The sequence below is a fragment of the Moschus berezovskii genome, chromosome 6 (genome assembly GCF_049115385.1).
Source record: "Moschus berezovskii isolate FMDL1 chromosome 6, NW_MosBer_1.0, whole genome shotgun sequence".
Lineage (NCBI taxonomy): Eukaryota > Metazoa > Chordata > Mammalia > Artiodactyla > Moschidae > Moschus > Moschus berezovskii.
Window position 1 is genome coordinate 86080138 of NC_142465.1, and position 17547 is coordinate 86097684.

The 17547-nt window shown below is 38.3% G+C and overlaps 1 protein-coding gene across 6 annotated transcripts in view; it reads right to left on the minus strand.

The window, feature by feature from the left end:
- Positions 1 to 17547, minus strand: part of CCDC91 (coiled-coil domain containing 91) — a 415614-nt gene that overhangs the window by 235863 nt on the left and 162204 nt on the right. The window lies entirely within an intron of this gene.

The window sequence follows — 17547 nt, forward strand, 5'->3', positions numbered from 1 at the left end:
ATAAGATGTTATTTAACAAAATACAAGGGTAATAAATGTATTAGCTCAAAAGAAAATACACATTTCCTAATATTTTTATCACAAAATCTTCCTTTAAGTACCATAAATTCCTTAAGCAGTCTTTTAAAATTAAATTAAAAGTATTTTACTTTTATCCTTTAAATAACTGAATCCAGCTAAGTTTTAGCATAGAGATGGCTCACAAAAGGAAACATTAAATGGATGATGAAGTACACCACAGCCTTAAATACAAAACACCTATCTGTTGTTGTTGTTCAGTATCTAAGTCATGTCTGACTCTTTGCAACTCCATGGACTGCAGTGCACCAGGCTTCCCTGTCCTTCACTATCTCCTGGAGTTTGCTCAAATTCATGGCCAGTGAGTCAGTGATGTTATCTAACCATTTCACCCTCTGTGGCTCTCTTTTCCTTTTGTCTTCAATCTTTCCCTACATCAGGGTCTTTCCAACAACTAGGCTCTTCACATCAGGTGGTCAAAGTATTGGAGATTCAGTTGCCACCTCAGTCCTTCCAATGAATAGTCAGGGCTGATTTCCTTTAGGACTGACTGATTTGATCACCTTGCTGTCCAAGGGACTTTCAAGAAGCCTCTGCAGCACTTCAATTCAAAAGCATCAAAAACACCTATATTCCATGTCTCAGTGTGCTCAGAATACTTTGACAAAATATCATACACTAGGTGATAAACAACAGACATTTGTTTTCTCACAGCTCTGAAGGCTAGAAATCCAAGATCAAGGTGCCAAGATGAATTATCTCTGGGGCTTCCCAGGTGGTGCTAGTGATAAAGAACCTGCCTGCTAGTACAGGAGATCTTAGTGACAAAGGATCGATCCCTAGGTGAGGAAGTTACCCTGGTGGAAGGCATGGCAACCCACTCCAGTATTTTTGCCTAAAGAATCCCATGGGCCCATTAGCCTGGAGGGCTACAGTCCATGGGTCTCAAAGAGTCAGACATGACTTAAGCAACTTAGGATGAAGCATTTCTAGAGAGGATTTTCCTTCTAGCTTACAGCTTAGAGAAAGCTACCTTCAAGCTGTGTCTTTACATCCCTATGGGCAGAGAGTGACCAAGCTCTCTGGTTTCTCTTAAAAGAGCACTAATACTTTCCTATCATCTCCTTCTGATCTTATTGAAATGTAAGGATCTCCCAAAGGCACCACCTCTAGATACGATTACATTGGGGCTTACGGCTTCAGCATATGAATTTGAGCAAGGGGGAAGTAGGGAGACACTAAATTCAGAGAACTTCACAAGCTATTAACAATTTCAGTCAACCAATCAACCAACATGCATTTTTTTATTTTTTTATGTGTCAAGCACTATTTTGGGAGTTGATAATACAATTATTAAAAAGGAGAGAAAATGCCTCACCTTCCTGGAACTTACATTCTGAGAAAAGGGAGGAATAGTCAAACAATAAATACATAGCAACATTCTTCTAAGTACTCTGAGGAAAACACAAGAGTGGGGTGAAGAGGAGCAGAAACTACTTTAGTCAGATAAATCTAAAGAACGTTTTTTCAAGAAGTGGCCTTTCAGTTAAGAGGTAAATCATGAAGTAACAATGAGCTAGTTAAGTCAATCACAAAATTCTCAGTCAGTTCAGTTCAGTCGCTTAGTCGTGTCCGACTCTTTGCGACTCCATGAATCACAGCACGCCAGGCCTCCCTGTCCATCACCAACTCCCGGAGTTCAATCAAACTCATGTCCATCGAGTCGGTGATGCCATCCAGCCATCTCATTCTCTGTCGTCCACTTCTCCTCCCGCCCCCAATACCTCCCAGCATCAGACTCTTTCCAGTGAGTTAACTCGTCACATGAGGTGGCCAAAGTATTGGAGTTTCAGCTTTAGCATCAGTCCTTCCAATGAACACCCAGGATTGATCTCCTTTAGAATGGACTGGTTGGATCTCCTTGCAGTCCAAGGGACTCTCAAGAGTCTTCTCCAGCACCACAGTTCAAAAGCATCAATTCTTCGGCGATCATACATGACCACGGGAAAAACCATAGCCTTGACTAGACGGACCTTGGTTGGCAAAGTAATATCTCTGCTTTTTAATATGCTGTCTAGGTTGGTCATAACTTTCCTTCCAAGGAGTAAGCATCTTTTAATTTCATGGCTGCAATCAGCATCCGCAGTGATTTGGGAGCCCCAAAAAATAAAGTCTGACACTGCTTCCACTGTTTCCCCATCTATTTCCCATGAAGTGATGGGACCAGATGCCATGATCTTTCTTTTCTGAATGTTGAGCTTCAAGCCAACATTTTCACTCTCCTCTTTCACTTTCATCAAGAGGCTTTTGAGTTCCTCTTCACTTTCTGCCATAAGGGTGGTGTCATCTGCATATCTGAGATTATTGATATTTCTCCCGGCAATCTTGATTCCAGCTTGTGCTTCCTCCAGCCCAGTGTTCCTCATGATGTACTCTGCATATAAGTTAAATAAACAGGGTGACAATATACAACCTTGACGGACTCCATTTCCTATTTGGAACCAGTCTGTTGTTTCATGTCCAGGTCTAACTGTTGCTTCCTGACCTGCATACAGGTTTCTCAAGAGGCAGGTCAAGTGGTCTGGTATTCCCATCTCTTTCAGAATGTTCCACAGTTTATTGTGATCCACACAGTCAAACGCTTTGGCATACTCAATGAAGCAGAAATAGATGTTTTTCTGGAACTCTCTCGCTTTCTCCATGATCCAGCGGATGTTGGCAATTTGATCTCTGGTGCCTCTGCCTTTTCTAAAACCTGCTTGAACATCTGGAAGTTCACGGTTCACATATTGCTGAAGCCTGGCTTGGAGAATTTTGAGCATGACTTTACTAGCGTGTGAGATTGAGTGCAATTGTGCGGTAGTTTGAGCATTCTTTGGCATTCCCTTTCTTTGGGATTGGAACGAAGACTGATCTCTTCCAGTCCTGTGGCCACTGCTGAGTTTTCCAAATTTGCTGGCATATTGAGTGCAGCACTTTCACAGCATCATCTTTCAGGATTTGAAATAGCTCAACTGGAATTTCATCACCTACACTAGCTTTGTTAGTAATGATGCGCTTTAAGGCCCACTTGACTTCACATTCCAAGATGTCTGGTTCCAGGTGAGTGATCACACCATCGTGATTATCTTCGTCATGAAATGCTCCCTTGATAGCTCGAATTTTCTTGAAAACATCTCTCGTTTTTCCTATTCTGTTGTTTTCCTCTATTTCTTTGCATTGATCGCTGAGGAAGGCTTTCTTATCTCTCCTAGCTATTCTTTGGAACTCTGCATTCAGATGTTTAAATCTTTCCTTTTCTCCTTTCCTTTTCACTTCTCTTCTTTTCACAGCTATTTGTAAGGCCTCCTCAGACAGCCATCTTGCTTTTTTGCATTTCTTTTCCATGGGGATGGTTTTGGTCCCTGTCTCCTGCACAATGTCACGAACCTCCATCCAGAGTTCATCTGGCACTCTATCTATCAGATCTAGTCCCTTACATCTATTTCTTACTTCCACTGTATAATCATAAGGGATATGATTTACGTCATATCTGAATGGTCTAGTAGTTTTCCCTACTTTTTTCAATTTCAGTCTGAATTTGGCAATAAGGAGTTCATGATCTGAGCCACAGTCAGCTCCTGGTCTTGTTTTTGCTAACTGTATAGAACTTCTCCATCTTTGGCTGCAAAGAACATAATCTCAGAAAGCATTTATTCTGCATAATCATCCTTCCAAAGCTAACAAAATTGGCCACTATTCTCTGTACTGTGAAAAGGTTTTAGATAGTAAATTCCTGACTCTTCCCTTCAAAATCACAATATTCAGAAAGAATATGTAAAGCAAGTAAACATTCAAAGAGAAAAGGAGATAGTACACTTGAAAGCAAATCTATTTATATGTAGTAAATGTGCCTTACGATACCACTTTCCTAAACGTTTTTACCTAAGTAAAGTCTAAATTTTATGTCCATCAAAGAAATATACAGAAAACATATTGATCCTGGGAGCCACTTAACCCTGCCTCAAAATTTCTCAGATTTTCAAGCTTTGGGTATGTTTTCTCCTTCAACATTCATTTTTGGCTGCTGTGAGTGTAAACATCTTTTCTCCATTACTTTGTACTCAACCATCTGGTTGAGAGAGAAAAAGACTCCATGACTTACCTACCAAATAAAGTAGATGGATTTTTAAAGAATTTGCTCAAACCATTCTCTTCATTTACTGGTGAGGCCTGTGGCTTTGTTCTAGAATGGTTGAGGTCAGTGTGTGACCTCAGATAAGTAGGAAAATACAGTGAATATATCCCTTGAGATTGTAAACTAGAGTATTCAAAAATAACAGGTTTGCCTCACCACTGGATGAGAATAAGGCTTAGCCACATTGTAAGTCCATGTTTTCCTATTTTTTGGCAATACCATTACACGCGCACGCACACACACACACACACACACACACATCTATCACTAAGCACTACTCAAAAACACTGGGTACAAAAAAATCCATGTGCACTCTAAGAATTTCCTTGGGTAATTAACAATCTCATAAAGAAGGTAAAACATGAACTCTTAAAGTGACAAGGGTACTTATAAACATCCTAATAGTAAATAGGATTACTGTAAATAAACATTTAAATTATATTTTACCAACTTATGTGATCCTGAAATGAAAATTTTAAAAAGTTATTTAAATTTATAAGACAAGTTAAAGATCTAATTCAATATCATAAAAAAGGGGGGAGAGCAGAATGTTAGTCTTATAAGAGGCATCTAGGGCAGAGGGTCCCATGTTTTTTCCAAGATATAGTCAAAATGGGAGGATTTAACTCACTGGGGAAAGTGACATTGCTTAGACAGTAAGGAGCAATGAAACCTGGGCTGAGTGTAGGGGATCTTAAAGAGTTAGTGCTCATTTTATAAAGTCTTTATGTGTTAGAGATGCATATTGAAGTATTCATGTGAAAGGTGATAGGTCCTTTCCAGGAAACATTTCTAGGTGTGATGAATGAACAAACTGTGGACACTCTGTAAAAGAGAAGAACAAATGTGACTCCATATTGAATCTTTTACTTTAACCTTTGTATTCTATTGCTTTTGCTCCAAGTTAAGAATGTTGCCTACAGCCTGAGATAAGTTACTGGATAGCCCTTTCTGAAGACCGTGACCTTTAAAGTTATAACAGTTTTCCATTCACAGAGATAAAACGCTGAATAATAGAAAATAACATTTCTCTTGCTGGCTGTTAGGCTGTGCTATGCTGGGTCGTATCTGACTCTTTGTGACCCCATGGACTGTACCCCACCAGGCTCCCCTGTCCATGGAATTTTCCAGGCAAGAATACTGGAGTGGGTTGCTGTTTCCTCCAGTGTATCATTCCAACCCACAGATCGAATCCAAGTTTCTTGCATCTCCTGCATTGGCAGATGGATTCTTTAACACTGTGCCAGCTAGGAAGTCCCTGGCTGTTGGAGGTTTACATGAATATGGTGACCTGCCTATGTAGACAGCTGCAAGAACAAAAGATTCAGGCACTAAGTCTGCAGCAAACAACCACACCTCACCCCTTTCAGTATTAAAAAAGCCTGAATCCTAACTCAGGGTAGATGATTTTTTGGGATACTATCTAATTATCTTCTCCATTTGCTGACTTTCCAAATAAAGTTGCTACTGCTTGCTCAAAAAAAAAAAATTCAGTGTCACAGAATAAGAATTATAATGATGATTCTATACCACCTCTGACATATGTTCATATAAAGCATGGCATTAGTATAGCTCACAAGGGGTCATGTACTATCTAACTTGAAAAGAAATCATGACTATGAAATTAAAATCCAACCTTGAATCACTCAATAAAAAATGAGCAAAACTTTTAAGACCAAATAAACATATAAAAGTAATATACACTTGCTGCTAAAATTTTATGCAAAATCATGCTATGAGAATATAATTAAGTAAATTGAAGGTAGACTCTTAATCCAGTTTTTGGTATAAAAACTTTTTGTGGAAAATCTCTTTAATGAAGGCAATTCATTAAAACTGAGATAACTAGTTTTAAATTTTAAAGCAGGTTAAAAAAAACTTTATTTTAAAATTATTTTTTAATTTCTTTTTTAATTGAAGGATAATTGCTTTACAATGCTGTACCAACCTCCACCTTACAATAGCAAGAATCAGCCATAATTACATATATATGACCTTCCTTCCTGAGCCTCCCTCCCTGATGTCATCTACCCTTCTAGGTTGTCACAGAACACCAGGTTGGGCTCCCTGCCTATATAGCAACCTCCCACCAGCCATCTATTTTACACATGAGAGTGTATATATGTCAGTACTACTTTCTTAATTTGTCCTACCCTCTCCTGCCCCCATTATGTTCACAAGTCCATTCTCTACGTCCTTGTCCCCATTCCTTCCCTGAAAGGAGGTTCATTAGTACTATTTTTCTAGATTCCATATATATAAAGTAATAAAAAATATTCATTTTTGTTTCTTACTTGACTCTCTTTAATAGGTTCTAGGCTCATCCACTTCACTACAACTGACTCAAATTCATTCTCTATTATGGCTAAGTAATAGATATACCACAGCTTCTTTATCTATTCATCTATCGATGGACATCTAGGTTGCTTTCATGTCCTGTAAACAGTGCTTCCACGTCCTGTAAATAGCTACTGTAAATACTACTGTAATGAACACTGGGGTACATGTGTCTTTTTGAATTATGGTTTAAAAAATCTTTATTTTCTGAGTTCGGAAGTTAGGAAATGTTACTTTTTCTGTCCCCTCAAAATCTATTATCAAATTCATGCTGTGTCTATGTTATCTTAGATAATCTATGTAATCTATGTTATCTTAGATTTATGAACTGGTAGAAATTTTAAATTTCTATCGTGTAAGTGAGAAAAAACATTTTTGCAATGGTTAATTAGCCTATAGAATTGAAGATGGTATTCTAATGAATTCAAAATTACACAATTAATGTTTTGATAAAGGGACAACTTGATTTTCAGAATTATTAGAATAGGAGTGAGAAAAATCACATGATACCTTCAAATATTAACCGGTATAAAATTTCAAAAATGTATACCTATAATGACAGTTCTCAAAAATGTTTCCAATCTTGGAACTCTTTGAAATTAAAAGGTCAATTTTCTCATTACTACTGCTATTTAGTAACAAATAATCCATCTGGTAAATTGTCTATGGGGTCACACAGAGTCGGACACAACTGAAGTGACTTAGCAGCAGCAGCAGCAGCAGCAAAACTAAAAATATTGCTTTTGCTTTTCTAAAAACCGCATATTTGGATGATAAAAGGGGAAAAGGCTGCTTTCCTAAAGTATTTATAATTTCGCTATTGTTTAAACTGTTTTGAAAAATCTAGTCCTTTTTTAAGAGTTTATTGTTTTCATTTTGAAAAAGTATGTGCTAAAAATGATCCTCATTTAAAAGAAAAGTTGCTAACTCCTAAGTTAAGGAAAGGTTGTTAACACCTAAGTTAGGGAATAATGAATGAGGAGAAATAGTATAAAACCTGTATTTATTCTCAAGATAGTTAACACTTTGCAGGGGTGGGGGGTGTCTTAACAGGGTCCTTATTAGGAACACCAATCATGATCTTAGTGATCTGGATTCTAAAGATACAGGTAAAAAGGTACAAATACAAGTTATAATTTACAGGACAAAAAAAATCAAATGAGTAGTAGCCATTTAGATATGCTTGCAAATACCCTCCTACTCAAATTAATTTTTGAAAATTTTTTTTACTTTTATCAAAAAAGTGTAATGAAGTATATGAAATTCGGTAACTATCAGGAATCTGTAATATAACTGACTTTCTATAAAACTGAAGATGAAACAACACATAAAGTAGTAGTCTTCCCAAATAGTTTTTCTTTATTCTCTTGACATTTCTTTTTTATTTCAATAATTCTCACAGGCACCTATAAGGACCAAGCAATAGTATATAAAAGTGAACAAAAGATGTTTTTTAGCCACAAATTGTATTAAGCAAATTAGAAACCTATGACTCCCTGCAATCTAGTACTAATTCCATAAACAAGTAAGCATCCTTGGGAAAACCATATGTTTAACCTTCACCATCCCAGACAACTCCCTTTAATAACCATTAACAGTGACAGCATGGATGTGACATTTGGACCAGAAAGAAGAGAAAAGCAGAAAAAAAGAAAGCTGAGTGAAGAAAAATTGATGCTTTCAAACTGTGAGAAGACTCTTGAGAATCCCCTGGAGAGCAAGGAGATCAAACCAGTCAATTCTAAAGGAAATCAACCCTTAATATTCATTGGAAGGATTGGTGCTGAAGCTGAAGCTCCAATATTTTGGCCACCTAATGCAAAGAGCTGATTCATTGGAAAAGACCCTGATGCTGGGAAAGATTGAGGGCAAGAGGAGAAGAGGCTGACAGAGGATGAGGTGGTTGGATGGCATCACCGACTCAATGACCATGAGTTTGAGCAAACTCAGGGAGTTAATGAACGATAGGGAAGCCTGGCATGCTGCTGTTCATGGGGTACAAAAAGTTGGACATGACTTAGCAACTGAAAAACAATAACAATGGGAGAATACTGGGTTTCTGGCAGTAATGATGATATAGTTTTTAAATCTCCCAAAATTCCTTCACAAAAATACATAGAACACCTTAAGAAACATGAACCAATATGAACCAAAAGTTCATATTCAATATCTATCATAAAAACAGATGTCACAGTATCTCTGAAAATGACAGATATAAGCAAGTGAGGTAAACCAAGAACAATCTCAAGATTACATGGCATAAGAATCTGTGCAGGAGGAAAGATGAAAGCAATGGGATATCAGACAGACATGAGAACTGCAAAATAGATAATAGACGGGAGCTGGATCATAAAGGGTGAGCGCCAAAGGATTGATGCTTTTGAACTGTGGTGTTAGAGAAGACTCTTGAGAGTCCCTTGGACTGCAAGGAGATCCAACCAGTTAATCCCAAAGGAAACTGATCCCAAATATGCATTGGAAGGACTGATGCTGAAGCTGAAACTCCAATACTTTGGCCACCTGATGCGAAGAGCTGACTCATTAGAAAAGACCCTGATGCTGGGAAAGATTGAAAGCAGGAGGAGAAGGGGATGACAGAGGATGAGATGGCTGGATGGCATCACCGACTCGATGGACATGACTCTCAGCAAGCTCCAGGGAAGCCTGGCGTGCTGCAGTTCTTGGGTTGCAAAGAGTCAGACACCACTGAGCACGTGAACAACAACAACAAGTCACCAGAGAGGTCAGCCGGCCAGGGTGAGGACAGCAGGCAGGACGGAGGGGCCTACCACTCCAGTAAGTATGAGTGTCCCTAGTGTCAATGGCCTGGATAAACCAGATCAGTAAACTCTCAGTACAACAAGAGGTCAAGCCAGCCAGGGTGAGGACAGCAGGCAGGACGGAGGGGTCCACCATTCCAGTCAGTATGAGTGTCCCTAGTGTCAATGGCCTGGATAAACTAGATCAGTAAACTCTCAGTACGACAAGAGAAAGCCAGCCCCATATTGAGCAGAAAAAGCTAAGAACAGAATCCACACTGACCAAGCCACAGACAACAACAAAACAAAAGGGGAGGGAAGGAAAAGAATATCAAGTCAAAATGAAAGAAAGGAACAGCGTCAGAAAAATCTAGAAATTTTGCCACATCCTTTTATTCTAACAAAAACACAAGAGCACTATACAATCATGAGGGGAAAAAAACAGCCTTAAATCACACCTCCAGTTAAAAAGATCAAGAAAACTAATTTTGCATAAAAACAAAATAACAAAACTATTAAGTCAAATGCTAGGCAATGTTTTATTTATATATTTATGGAATAGCATGACAGCCCTACATAACATAAAGCCATAGCAGAAATATAAATTTCAAAAAGAAATTTTAAATTCTATCCTTGTACTTCAAGGTAAGTTAAAAGATATTATGAAAGTAATAAAGTATATTATAGAATAATACAAAGTATTATTAGAAAAATTCAGGAGTGATGTAGGAAATTTTTTAAAATTAAAACAGAATAAATTATTTCAGAAATGATGACTATATTAAAAAGAACATAATATCAAATGAGCTGAATGGACAATACCTTCAGTTCAGTTCAGTTCAGTCGCTCAGTCATGTCCGACTCTTTGCGACCCCATGAATCACAGCACGCTAGGCCTCCCTGTCCATCACCAACTCCCGGAGTTCACTCAAACTCATGTCCACAGAGTCGGTGATGCCATCCAGCCATCTCATTCTCTGTCGTCCCCGTCTCCTCCCACCCCCAATCCCTCCTAGCATCAGATACCTTAGGAGAACATATTGAATAACACATTTAAGAACACTTATTCTCTTAGCACCTTAAAAGAATAAGAGGAAACACATTTTACGTCAAAAGTAAATGAAAAAAGAGATGAAAAAGATTCAAGAATAAAGGGTAATATGGAAGACAAAGAGTAACCAATACACACACAGTTAGTCACCAGAATGAATAAAACATAGTGAGAAAATAATACAGGTATTAATTTTATAATTAATAAAAACTCCTTGACATTTAGAAAGGAATTGAAACTATATATGGATATTAAAGGATACACTGGAAATCTAGAACTATCAACCCACAATGACCAATACCAAGACATACTATAGTAAAATTATTTGACTTTCAGTTCAGTTCAGTCACTCAGTCATGTCCGACCCTTTGTGACCCCATGAACCGCAGCACGCCAGGCCTCCCTGTCCATCACCAACTCCCGAAGTCCACCCAAAACCATGTCCATTGAGTCGGTGATGCCATCCAACCATCTCATCCTCTGTAGTCCCCTTCTCCTCCTGCCCTCTATCTTTCCAAGCATCAGGGTCTTTTCCAGTGAATCAACCCATTGCATGAGGTGGCCAAAGTATTGGACTTTCAGCTTCAACATCAGTCCTTCCAAGGAACACCCAGGACTGATCTCCTTTAGGATGTACTCGTTGGATCTCCTTGCAGTCCAAGGGACTCTCAAGATTGTCTTCTCCAACACCACAGTTCAAAAGTATCAATTATTCTGTGCTCAGCTTTATTTGACTTTAAAGAGTAAGAAATTGAAAGAATAGACTGAAAATAAGCTATACTTTATACTGAAAGAAAACAGAATAATATATTCAGATACTCATAAAATGAAAATAATAAGGAATTTCTTAATGAGTCACTATGCATGGACATCCAAGAAATATTCTTAATAAAAGAAAAAGAATATTTTCTCAAATAAAAGTATATTTATTTAGTGTACTACCATCTGTATATAGGCATGTCTCAGAGATATTGTGGGTTTGAGTCCAAACCACCACAATAAAGTGATACTGAAATAAAGCAAGTCACACAAATATTTTGGCAAGTGTGATATAAAAGTTATGTTTACAGCATGCTTTCATCTATTAAGTGTGCAAATAGCATTATGTGTAACAAAACAATGAACTGACCTTAGTCAAAAAATACTTTACTGCTAAAAAATACCAGTAATCATTTGAGTCTTCAGTGAATTCTACTCATTTTGCTAGTGGAATGTTTTGCCTCAGTGTTGATGGCTTCTGACTGATCAAGGTGGTGGTTGCTGAAGGCTCTGGTAGTATGGCAATTTCTTGAAATAAGGCTAGCAATGAAGTTGGCCACAACAACTGACTCTTACTTTCACAAACACTCTCGGTAGCATGTAATGCTGCTTGATAGCACTGGACCCACAGAAGAACTTTTTCAAAACTGGAGTCAATCCTTTCAAACCCTGCCATTTACCATATAAGTTTACATAATATTCTAACCCCTGATTTTCGTTCGACCACTTTCACAGCATTTTCACCTACTGCAGATTCCATCTCAAGAAACCACTCTTTCTGCAAAACCAAAAGAAGCAACTCTTAAATTTCAGTAATGTCTCCAGGCTCTATTTTTAATTCTACTTCTCTTACTATTTCTACCATCAACTACATTTTGGTTTAGCTATACAGAACTGATTAATTCCTCACAAGTTATCAAGTTAAATGCTCAAGGATATCAAAGCCATTGCTCTAATGCCATGAAGCATAACTATTAATATTACAGTGGTTGCTGGCTAAGCACCCAACTTCCCAACAGCTGACTAGTATTCATTTTAAAACTATGCAAAAATATTAAGAATAATATCTATTCTTATTGAAGTAATGTAACCTTTAAAATCAGCAACAGAACACAGGTAAAAACCCATTTATGGGATCAATTGAAAGTCCTCTGAAACACTGAATTTTCACAATATTTTTTTAAATTAAATTCTCAAACAGAATATTCAACATACTATATAACTAAGCAACATTTCAATGAAGAATAGCATTTGGAGGAATAGACTCAATCTTTAAAGAGTTTGTATAGAAAATTCCCAAATCTAGCCATAGGTACCAATACTGACAACTATCAGAGATAATTTAACAATCAGCTAAGATCTATTAGTTAAACCTGTTAAAATGTGGTCACACTATGAGATGCACAATTTGATAAGCTTCCAAATTTCCTCACTGCCTGTCACAGGTGTGATGTACTTACTATGAGAGTCAAAGATAGAAAACAGAAGACACTGGAATCCAAATTATACTAAGTTCTCTATTCATGTTTCAAGAGAAGCCCTTTAAATAGCTACCTCAGACAAACGCAGCATGACTCACTTTTCTTCCTCTGCTTGGGCTACACACCCTGGACAGAACAGGAAAGGAGAGGTAGTGCACACCCCCATTGTACTGTAGGGTTCATGTTCTTTGTTACTTCCTTCTGTTAAGGACACATTCACACCCCTCCACCTAGCCTAGCAATTAGACCGTATCACAAAAATCAACACTGTCAGAATTCTCTGTAACAGTTAATGTTCTTTTTTTTTTTTTCAAAGTTAAAGGGTTTTACAAACATTCCATTTATTAATTACTCCATCTCTGGTTAGACTAAAATCATGACAAAGGCACACCCAACACTGATCCAAGTGGAGGCAGATTTCTTTACAAGATTGAAAACTGAAGCACTACATTTTCAGATCACTTGAAAATACCTAGATTTTTCATGGTGATGAGAAGGTGTGAATTTTGTTTTCTTTTTCTCCACATATAAACTTTTCAGTCAATTTAATCCAATCTTGCCAGGATTATCTTTGTGTACTCCTGGATATTTTGCTTCATTTGGGATAACACAGAGAGGCAAGCACTGATGTATTATCCCTATCATCAAAAATAGCAGAAAAGAAAACTTTTTCTACTTCATCGAGCTCCGCACACATTTAGAAAACTTGTATATAACATATGGTTTAATATAAAAATTATATGGATTACCATAGTCTCAAGAAAATATACAATAAATACATTAACTTTCAAATATCTGAGGGATGACTGACAGGCCACAAATTCAAGCAAAAAACTTTACATTCATGATTCCAAAACTCATTTCTGCTAAAATTTCATCATACTTATATTTAGCATAGAATATTCTCCTTTGATATTCACAAATTTAATCACATCTTCTATTTCTTAAAAAGTATTAGACAGAACAAACTTTGTACCAATTTTTAAAAACTTGTAATTCAATTTTAAAAAATGAATTACACAAAGTAGGTCAAAGAGCAAAGCCCAAGATTTTCTCAATTCTTAATAATCAGGTACAATTAATTTAAAAATATTTATTAAAAATATACTTCCAAAAAGTCTAACACATAACCTATTTATGCATAAACTTATAAATATAGTGCAGATATAGAGATTTATGAATTATCTCACAAATTGAGCTGAACATATTTTTATTTGCCCCTCCTCTACCTACAATGACTCTATGAGTTGATTCAGTTCAGTTCAGTTTAGTCACTCAGTCGTGTCCAACTCTTTGCGACGCCATGAATGGCTGCACGCCAGGCCTCCCAGGCCATAACCAACTCCCAGAGTTTACTCAAACTCATGTGCATCGAGTCGGTGATGCCATCCAGCCATCTCTTCCTCTGTCGTCCCCTTCTCCTCCCGCCATCAATCTTTCCCAGAATCAGGGTCTTTTCCAATGAGTGAACTCTTCGCATGAGGTAGCCAAAGTATTGCAGCTTCAGCTTTAGCATCAGTCCTTCCAATGAACACCCAGGATTGATCTCCCTTAGAATGGACTGGTTGGATCTCCTGGTGGTACAAGGAACTCTCAAGAGTCTTCTCCAACACCACAGTGCAAAAGCATCAATTCTTCGGCGATCAGCTTTCTTCACAGTCCAACTCTCACATCCATACATGACCACAGGAAAAACCATAGCCTTGACTAGACAGACCTTGGTTGGCAAAGTAATGTCTCTGCTTTTCAATATATTATCAAGGTTGGTCATAACTTTCCTTCCAAGGAGTAAGTGTCTTTTAATTTCCTGGCTGCAATCAGCATCTGCAGTGATTTTGGAGCCCAAAAAAATAAAGTCTGACACTCTTTCCACTGTTTTTCCATCTATTTCCCATGAAGTGATGGGACCAGATGCCATGATCTTTAACTCAGCAGTGGCCACAGGACTGGAAAAGGTCAGTCTTCATTCCAATCCCAAAGAAAGGCAATGCCAAAGAATGCTCAAACTACCACACAATTGCACTCATCTCACACGCTAATAAAGTCATGCTCAAAATTCTCCAAGCCAGGCTTCAGCAATATGTGAACTGTGAACTCCCAGATGTTCAAGCAGGTTTTAGAAAAGGCAGAGGCACCAGAGATCAAATTGCCAACATCCGCTGGATCATGGAGAAAGCAAGAGAGTTCCAGAAGAGCATCTATTTCTGCTTCATTGACTATGCCAAAGCCTTTGACTGTGTGGATCACAATAAACTGTGGAACATTCTGAAAGGGATGGGAATCCCAGACCACCTGACCTGCCTCTTGAGAAACCTGTATGCAGGTCAGGAAGCAACAGTTAGAACTGGACATGGAACGACAGACTGGTTCCAAATAGGAAAAGGAGTACGTCAAGGCTGTATATTGTCACCTTGCTTATTTAACTTATATGCAGAGTACATCATGAGGAATGCTGGGCTGGAAGAAGGACAAGCTGGAATCAAGATTGCTGGGAGAAATATCAATAATCTCAGATATGCAGATGACACTACCCTTATGGCAGAAAGTGAAGAGGAACTCAAAAGCCTCTTGTTGAAAGTGAAAGAGGAGAGTGAAAAGGTTGGCTTGAAACTCAACATTCAGAAAACAAAGATCATGGCATCTGGTCCCATCACTGACCATGTATACAGGTTCTTATTTTCTACAGAACAGTAAAAAAAGCTTCCAGAAGAAGGTAGCATTTGAGCAAGTTTCTAAAGGAAGCAATGGTTCATGAGAGTTGTTAAGGAGTACAATTTTCAAACAGTTGAAACGTGATTCACATAAATATAAAGGAAACACATCACAGACTTAATCTACTCTTTATTAATGAATCATTTATGTTAATAGAATGAATCAGATGGTAAGACCATTGCAAAGAGCATTTCAATCGGCATACCTATAAAAAGGGCATCCCAGGTGGCACTAGTGGTAAAGAACCTGCCTGTCAACACAGGATACATAAGAGACACTGGTTCAGTCCCTGGGTTGGGAAGATCCCCTGGAGGAGGGCATGGCAACCCACTCCAATATTCTTACCTGAAGAATCCCATGGACAGGGAAGTCTAGCAGGCTACAGTCCATAGTGTCAAAAAGAGGCAAACACAACTGAAGCAACTTAGCACACATGAATAGAAAATTTAAATAACAGAGTATTAGACTAAGCAAGAGTGCTAGTCAGAAACAGAAATGATGAATATCCTATAAGGTAATATGAATAGTATTTTTTGAAATTCTAACAGACCAGTATTGTTTGTATCTTTTCTGTCGAAAAAACTGACATGTAACGTCAATATAACTGAGGCTTTTAATCAACAGTAAACAGTGAGCACTGTTTAATAGCACTGCTACATTTCTCCTAAATAATCTGTGAGTAGGTCAAGTAAGTAATGTCCTCCTAGGGCACTGAAAGAACACACTGTTAATGCTTTTCCTTACTTTCAAGTTTTGCCCTTTTTAAAACAAAACCATGCAGATATCTGAAGGAAGAGCATTCCAGTCTGAGAAAATGTGAATGAATCACAAATCCTTTCCCTCCATTCACCACCGCAACAGGCAGGGAATGCTCTCAGTAACACAGACTCACACATTCACCTGGATCTCATTAGGAACTCAGTGTAAGTAAGCAGCTGAGGTGAGGCCGGGCAAGGGTCAGTGGGGGTCATGGGGGGATGAGAGTGAGTAGGAGAGAAGTCAAAGATTTATGCTGAAAGGAGGAGAATGATAATTGAGGTTGGGTAAAGGAGATCAGTCCTGGGTGTTCATTGGAAGGAGTGATGCTGAAGCTGAAGCTCCAATACTTTGGCCACCTCATGCCAATAGTTGACTCACTGGAAAAGACTCTGATGCTGGGAGGGATTGGGGGCAGGAGGAGAAGGGGACAACAGAGAATGAGTTAGCTGGATGGTATCACCGACTCGAGTGATGGACATGAGTTTGAGTGAACTCCAGGAGTTGGTGATGGACAGGGAAGCCGGGCGTGCTGTGATTCATGGGGTCGCAAAGAGTCAGACATGACTGAGCGACTGAACTGAACTGAATGAAGTGATTCACATTTTTAAAAACATTATTTCACCTGCTGAAACAAAAGACTCATTAGGGGTGAAGAGCAAGGGTAGAAGCTAGAAGACTACTAAAATGATCTATGCAAATATACAAGTAAATACACAGTTGGTCAGATGTAAAAAGTGCTATGGAGAAAAATAAAGGAGACTATGGGAAGGCTGGCAGGGGATGTCAGCACTATCTAAAAGGTTTCCCTTGATAGGGTGAGACTGGCATGGAGACCAGGATGATATCAAAAAGTAAACCATGCAGAAAAGTGAGGGATGTGTATTCTAGACAGAGGGATAAAGTAAAACAATTGAGGAGAAAGAGTCAGGGAAAAGAAGGGAAAAGGGACAAAAGAAAATGAAGGGCCTTGCAAACCATTTTAAGGACTTACTTGACTTTTAGTTTGGGTGAGATGAGAAGCCACCGAAGGTTTCAGAGCAGAGAAATGACATAAGCAGCTTTAAATATTAAAGAGATCACAGTGGCTGCCATGTAGAGAATGATCTGTAAGTGGGCAATGACAGAAGCAGAAAGATAAGTTAGAACAGAAGATACTTCAGTATTCCAAGGAAGAAAATAAGGGTGGCTTGGAATAGGTTGGCAGCAGTGACCATAATGATAAACAGTCGAAACCTGGATATTGTGAAAGTAGAGGCAAGCTAAAGGAACAGACTTGGAGTAAGTACAAAAGGAGTAAATGTGGGTTTCAGCTTTAGCAACTGGAAAGACAGAATTGTTATTTACTGAGATGGATAAGACTGCATAAGAAACAAATTTGTTAAGGAAATGTGAGGAGAAGAGGAGACTGATTCAGTTCAGTTCAGTTCAGTTCAGTCGCTCAGTCGTGTCCGACTCTCCGCGACCCCATGGAGACTGATTACATTTATGAAAAAG